Source organism: Argentina silus, assembly GCF_951799395.1.
Source record: "Argentina silus genome assembly, chromosome: 13".
Taxonomy (NCBI): domain Eukaryota; kingdom Metazoa; phylum Chordata; class Actinopteri; order Argentiniformes; family Argentinidae; genus Argentina; species Argentina silus.
Window position 1 is genome coordinate 15,229,778 of NC_139667.1, and position 6,725 is coordinate 15,236,502.

Below are 6,725 nucleotides of genomic sequence, written 5' to 3' on the forward strand. Positions count from 1 at the left end.
CCAACCCGCCCCCCCCCCCTCCCATGTTATGAATAGCAATGGCATATGCACATGTTAGACTGAAATCAGGAGGGCATTTTCCACTTTGCTCCCTGCTACCCTGTCACTGCAGACATCACGCCAACAGTCACAGTGTTATTGTGTTGAATCGCGTGGCTGGGGAGAGAGATAAAAGTGAGGCTTAAGATACAGGGAGAACTGGACCATGTTAAATGTCCCCCAGATAGTCGAAAGGCAATTTAGGGGAGTGCTGCTTAATTATGTGGATGAACAGAGACGGTGATCTTGAAACATTAAAGAGGAACTCAGATTACTTCTGCTTCAGTCTGGGTTCAGGCGGTTACAGAGCCAATAAGACTAACCTGCCACAGGAAGGCTAGAGAAGTATTCTAAATGAGTGTACTATAGATAATGTATTTCCGTGGTAATATTGACAGAAAATGGAAACATGGACACTGGCTTTCATAAAGAAATGTACTGCTAAAATGCTTTTAGGTCCCCAAACATGATTGGTTATCAGTTTATTATCCGTTTCCCTACAGTAGGTCACACCAACTTATAGTCCAATAAAGACACTTCATACTATTTCTGACCAAACTCAAAACAGCAAAGTCATCATTTAAATGATTATATTGCCATACTGTACATTTGTCAAAGACGTTTCCATCTTTGTATCAATTACCCTCTGGGAGAAACATCATGGTAGGATAAAGACAGATCTGGAGAATTGGAGCATAAGCACAGTTTAGATCATGAACATGAAATTGTTATTTGCCCCCTAAAGTCTTTCAGTACTAATGAGAGAAACAAATAATAGAAAAGCTGAACGATTTTCTATCTGTTTCTATCAAGCTGGTACTTCAAATGCAGAACTGTTTAGTGAATTAGCTTTGTGCTGCTGTGAGGACCAGAGGTAGTTGTTACCATGGTGATTAATCCTCCCCCCCTAATTGAGAATATTAAGACACAAGGAAAGGGCTCTGATGCCGTGGTTGGTGTTCTGAAGTCCTATCTGTCTTTCTCACACACACACACACACACACACACACACACACACACACACACACACACACACACACACACACACACGTACATGGATGTCACAGGTTGTATGTAACCTTTAAGACTTGTCACAGTGACAAAGTGCTATAAGTTAATACATATTCTTATCTGCTATCTATCTAGGAAAGGGACATGGTACAATTTAACAATTTAAGATCCACTTAACTAATATAGATGAATGGGCTGTTCTGGGGGCTTGATATACATGAACAATTTAATCTTTGAAGGTCTTTGTTAAGATGAGAACTGCTACAGGGAAGTGCATTGATGTTAAATCCCTATGGAAGTTGTTTTTCCTAGGAGATTATTTCTCGATGGCTAACTTGACTCAACAGCTGCAAGTGTAACTAATAGAACAGGAGAGTTGTCATATTCGGAACATCATCTATTCAATTAGGAATTATGTTATTTTGGTGACGTTGATTTTCTTTTATTTACATCCCACATTCTTGAACTGCTATAGGCAGCCAATATCAATTCATTCATATGTGATCTTGAAAAAAGTCAAATTTGTAGTAATTTCTAGAAGGTTTTAGAGGGTTTCTCATGTATTGGTTTATGTATACACTGTACATATTTGTATTTATACAGCATATCGTAGTCTTTTCAGACATCAACGTACATTACTCAACAACGATAGACCTTCAAGCTAATGGTATTATTTCAATCCTCAAGTTACTCTAGGAGATAAGTATATGTTGAGAGAAGGCCTTTTAAAACAAGGCCTGTTGTTTTATTTTTAATAAGAGGTTAACGTGTAAGTGTTTAGCAATGTTGTAATTCACATACACAATGTTCTTTTTTGTAAGAAAATGTATTATTAAAGCTTCAGGATTACTGTACACATCTCTATGAATTGTTATTGCCTTGGGGGAAAAAAGAGCATTCATTTCAATATGAATGTCAATGTTAATCTTGCCACAGAGGGAAACTGCTAAAGATCCTTGTATGGTATAACAAAATGACTTAGGAAACTGAAACTTGACATTTAGCATAGTTGGCTAATAGCAGGACCAGCTAGAGAACACCACTGTACTGTGTGGCCTTGCCTGTGCACAAAACACATAATGAGCTAACCGTTGAAGCGTCTTTGCTGAAAGTGAATGCCGACAGATCCGTGTGTCACCTGACCCTCCTCCCTACTGAGGCGTTTCTGGCAGACATTACTAGTGGATAGCTGAGCCTCCAGGTGAGATTGATGCAGGAGAAGAACAGTACCATCACTCATCCTGACACAGGCATAGGCTCTCTGGATGCAGTCCATTGTCACTCTCTCACTCCTTCCACTGATTGGGAAAAGTTTGGCTGTGTGCGGTTTCGTTTTGATAGATGCGTCCTGACATTGATAAGAGGTAGCTGTGAACGACTGGTATCATTCTCTGTAAATTGCTAAATTGCTGTAAATTATAGCTATGTAATAACATTGTTACAGTATATGGCATTAACTTAACAAATTGCTGTAACAAGCTTGTTTTAAAGTTGCTTCGGTATGTAGACTTCCCATTCATATTCTATACAGCTCCAGCACCATTGTTCATCACCTTGGGCGGATAGATTAAGGATTCCTCCTGACTAAGAGAGTTTTTGGCTCGGGGTGTATTATTGCGTATCCCTTTGATGCTGGGTCAGAATGGAGCACTAAGGGAGACCATTAAGAGATCATGTCCCACAATACTGCCCTGCAACAGTTTCCCTAAACCCTCTCCACTCACTTTCAGAAACCGCAGACTACAGACTACAGACAGTAGCCTTCTTAGTATCTGGATCAGCTTGCGTCACGTTGCCGAGGGCTGTTCCAAACACCACATCTGAGGAGAGATGCCAAGTCGGCCGTGGATGATCTTCGTGCAACCTTCACATGTTAAACCCCAGCGCTGCTCCCTGCACTGTGTCAAAGCAGTCGGAAACAGTTGGAAGGGTTTGATCACATTCCAGCTGACAGTGCCTCAAAATCCCCTTCAGAACCTGTCAGACTGAAGTCGAGAACCATTGACCTTGTCCATGCTAATCTATGTTAATCAATGGTAATAATGGTGCTAGCAGGTAGAAGAGTGGCTGATGCTCCTCTCCATGGGCTCAGTCCTGAGGAGGCGGCTTTTCTCTGCCTGCTTGACACATCGTGAATAAATAATAGATAATGTGGGTAATTTGAGCCCAGGGTAATGACTAATCATTTTGAAGGTACGGGAGCTCCAGCCTGCGTCCGGAAAACCCCTTAATTCTCTCAGGATGCAACACTCTCCTATCCAAAGCCCTCTCCTGTCCAATCCCGTCTGACAGCTCGCCGCGCGCTAAGGTACTGAATATGCTAATGTAGGCTGAGCGCCTCGGACATGTCTTTGTCAGCTCAGAGACCCTGCTGACACAGGGGGGTCCCTCCTCGCCTTATAAAGCCCACGGCACCGCTGGTGTGCTAATGTTGTGACTTAACCATAGCCTGCCTATATCACGTTACATACTGTAAACATGCCCAGGACGCTATACTGTAGCCTGCTGCTTTACAATCCTTTTTCAACACACAGAACCTGAATTATCTAGTTATGTATTTTCAAATCACCAGCAGCAGAATATTGTAAGGTGTTGCCGCTAGTGTAGCTGACAGTGCCTCAGCTGGTTGTGTACAGTGTGTGTTGGGGTTGGTACAGTGTGTGGGTGTGAGGAGACTGACAGAGAGACGATCTCAGCTGCGATCATTAGGGGCCTTTTACTCACACTTGTCGTGGAAGGGCCCAGCTCACGTCCTCCTACTCCAACCCACTCAATCCTACACAGCCAGTGGAAAAAGGCACAAACTCATGTCGACACCGTCAAAACAGTCCCTCCACACCCTTTTTCCTCCCACAGCCACATAGTGAACACACTTTCGTTTAGATCTCAGATATGTTGTTAGGGCTTTGGCTTTCCAGCTTACATAGCATATTTCCAGGAGGCCTGACTCTAAAACGTCACGTTAAGTCCCAACCTCCTCTGTAGACAACAAGTGCTATAGTGTCCACAATCAGTGGGTAATACAGCATTGACCTGTTGGTGTTGTTGAGAGCTCCTGGTCGGGGGTTTCTGATTTAATGCCAGCCCCAGGTGTTTAGAAGAGGGCAGGAGTTCACCTCAGCCATCTTCTCCTAGCTCCACCATTAAAACACATTGAGGAGGAAGGGACTGTAAGCGGCTGAAGATGAATAACCTAGAGTTGAGTTCCTCTTTCTCTGTCTGACCCTTGACCTCCTGAGTTAGGCTGGGGTTAGTGCTGCGTGCAATGAGTGCATCGGATCAGAACCAACACCCCAGAGGGAGGAGCTGTCACCATCTGTGGAGGGGTTTCACCTGTCAGCTTCTCCGCCTAGAAACACATTCTATAACCAACATCGTTCTGCTCACACTGGAAATACGGTGCTTAACGAGTCAGGTCGACTAAACGCCACGTTGAATAGTCTAAATGATTAAAAGGGACAGGACATGTTTCAGTGGGTGTCAGCAGACTTGTGATTTGTGCTGCCTTTACATCATCTGTAATCCGTCTACGCCGGTATGAGGAATGTTATGGCATCTAACTGCATGAGCACACAGCAGTGATAAAGTCTTATTGTCTGCTCCGCTGACTCAGTGATTGACTGACAGCTGTCAGCCGACCAGCAGAGAGGCGGATGAGAATGGAGCTGTACTGTACTGGACAAAGTAGGTTGGGTGACACTGTGTGCATGTGTGCGTGCGTGTTTGGTGTAGCAGAACTCTTAGGTGCGATGCCATGGCAACAGGCAGCAGTAATGGAGTTAGGCCTGCCCCTTTGGCCTGTGGCTGTCATATTTGAACCTCCATACTTTTTGCCACACAATTTGCACTCCTCATTAATAAGTACTGATCCATGTCAAATCTAATGAATATACAGTATGAAGGATATGGACTTATACCCCCACTGCCTGGAAAAAAAAGAATAATGATCATGACTACAGTAAGTAATAATCTGAATTATTCATGATTAGATAATATCAACAATTGTATAAAGCTAGAAGTGGAGCAGTCAACTGATGATATGTGTTTTCAATGACATTCAATTTTGTGATTTTTCCTCTGGGGGAGAGGATACATAAATCAAGAGATTGTCTTATGATGAATTCGTCTGGTTACAGATTTCGTGCTGTCGTTAAAAACGACACAAGAGGGACGGGGAAAAGTCCTGGAAGTCAGATCTAATCAATTTCTGCATTAAGCTCTCCTTTTCCCCCCAAACTCATGTATTGGTAACTAGAGTGCCGAGTCGAACTGATGAAGGAAGGAAATGTCTTTTTATGTCGCCTCAAGGACTCCTGCCATTCCTGCTCCCACAATGCTCATTGAGAACGCATCGTTACAATTGGTCATGGATATCAGCTTAGCTTTGTCTCTCACTCAAAAAGCAGGCATGCCCATATTGTTAGACTGCATTTCCCCTCCGGTCAGTGCTTGGTAGAGAAGGTCTCTGTCCGTCGACCCGCGGAGGAAATGTCCTTAGAAATAGTCGATTCGTGATGAGGCTGCATGCCCTTTCAGCCAAGACGGATGCGACCTCTCCATCTGAGGGATATGAAACCATAAAAGATAGAAAGATGCTAATTATTTATTTAACCAATGTTTCGGCAGCAAGCTGCCTTCTTCAGGGTTTCAATCGATGACACCCTACCTATTGTAAAACCCGACGAGTGGAATTCATAAGATGTTGTGCATGTGTCTGTTTAAAGCATCGAACCTTCAGAATAACACACCCGTCCCCCATCCCATTAGACCCTTGTGGTCAAGACCATGTCACTACCTAGGGTGGATCTGATTGGATATCAGCATGCAGGGTATGTCCACTGTCCCCATGGATACTGTTATGTATCAATCTAGCCAACAGGGCCTTCCTGTAGCAGCCCTCCAATGATGAGGTATCTGTTTCAGGGCTGCTGGCCAAAATCAAAAGGATCCACTCCAGGGCCATGTTTTATGAATGATCTGTTGAATATATATATATATATATAGAGAGAGAAAGAGACAGAGACAGAGACAGAGAGACAGCGAGATGGATTGTGTGTGATATTCGTAATTTCTGCTCCATGCATGAAACATTAGGGTTGTTTGCCAAGGTGAATGTGTTTTGTGTGTGTGCCGTTTTCCGTTCCAGTATCTCACACTTTTGATCTATTAGCTTACAGTGTAAATGAATCACTTGGCAATAAAAGTGCAACACTCCCAAATGGAGCATTAGGCTCGGTTGGTTACAGTTGGTTGGTTTAGGCCACCAGCAGATTAAATCAGATCTGTGCACATAGATGTCCACCTCGTGCTCCGCCAATACACATCACACTTCAGTGGCCTCGAATGAATCAAATCATGACTGACAGCTGACCTGGCAAAGTGAGGTGTGTGTGTGTGTATGTGTGTGTGTGAGACTATCTTGACCAGTAGAGGGCACTGAGTGTCATGACATACAATGGGAGCATCTGTATGCTTTCTTAACACTCACTGCTTAATAGATGCACTGTGTAAGACAATACTGTAGCAATAGCACGCTTACCTCTTTAGCCATATACCATTCCATTAGAAAGGATTTTCAAAACAAACTGTTACCCAACGTGTCCCTATCTGGCTTACACAACCTGTATAGACTGTCTGTCAGTGTCTATCAGAACTCAGAGGTGGATGATCTGAGG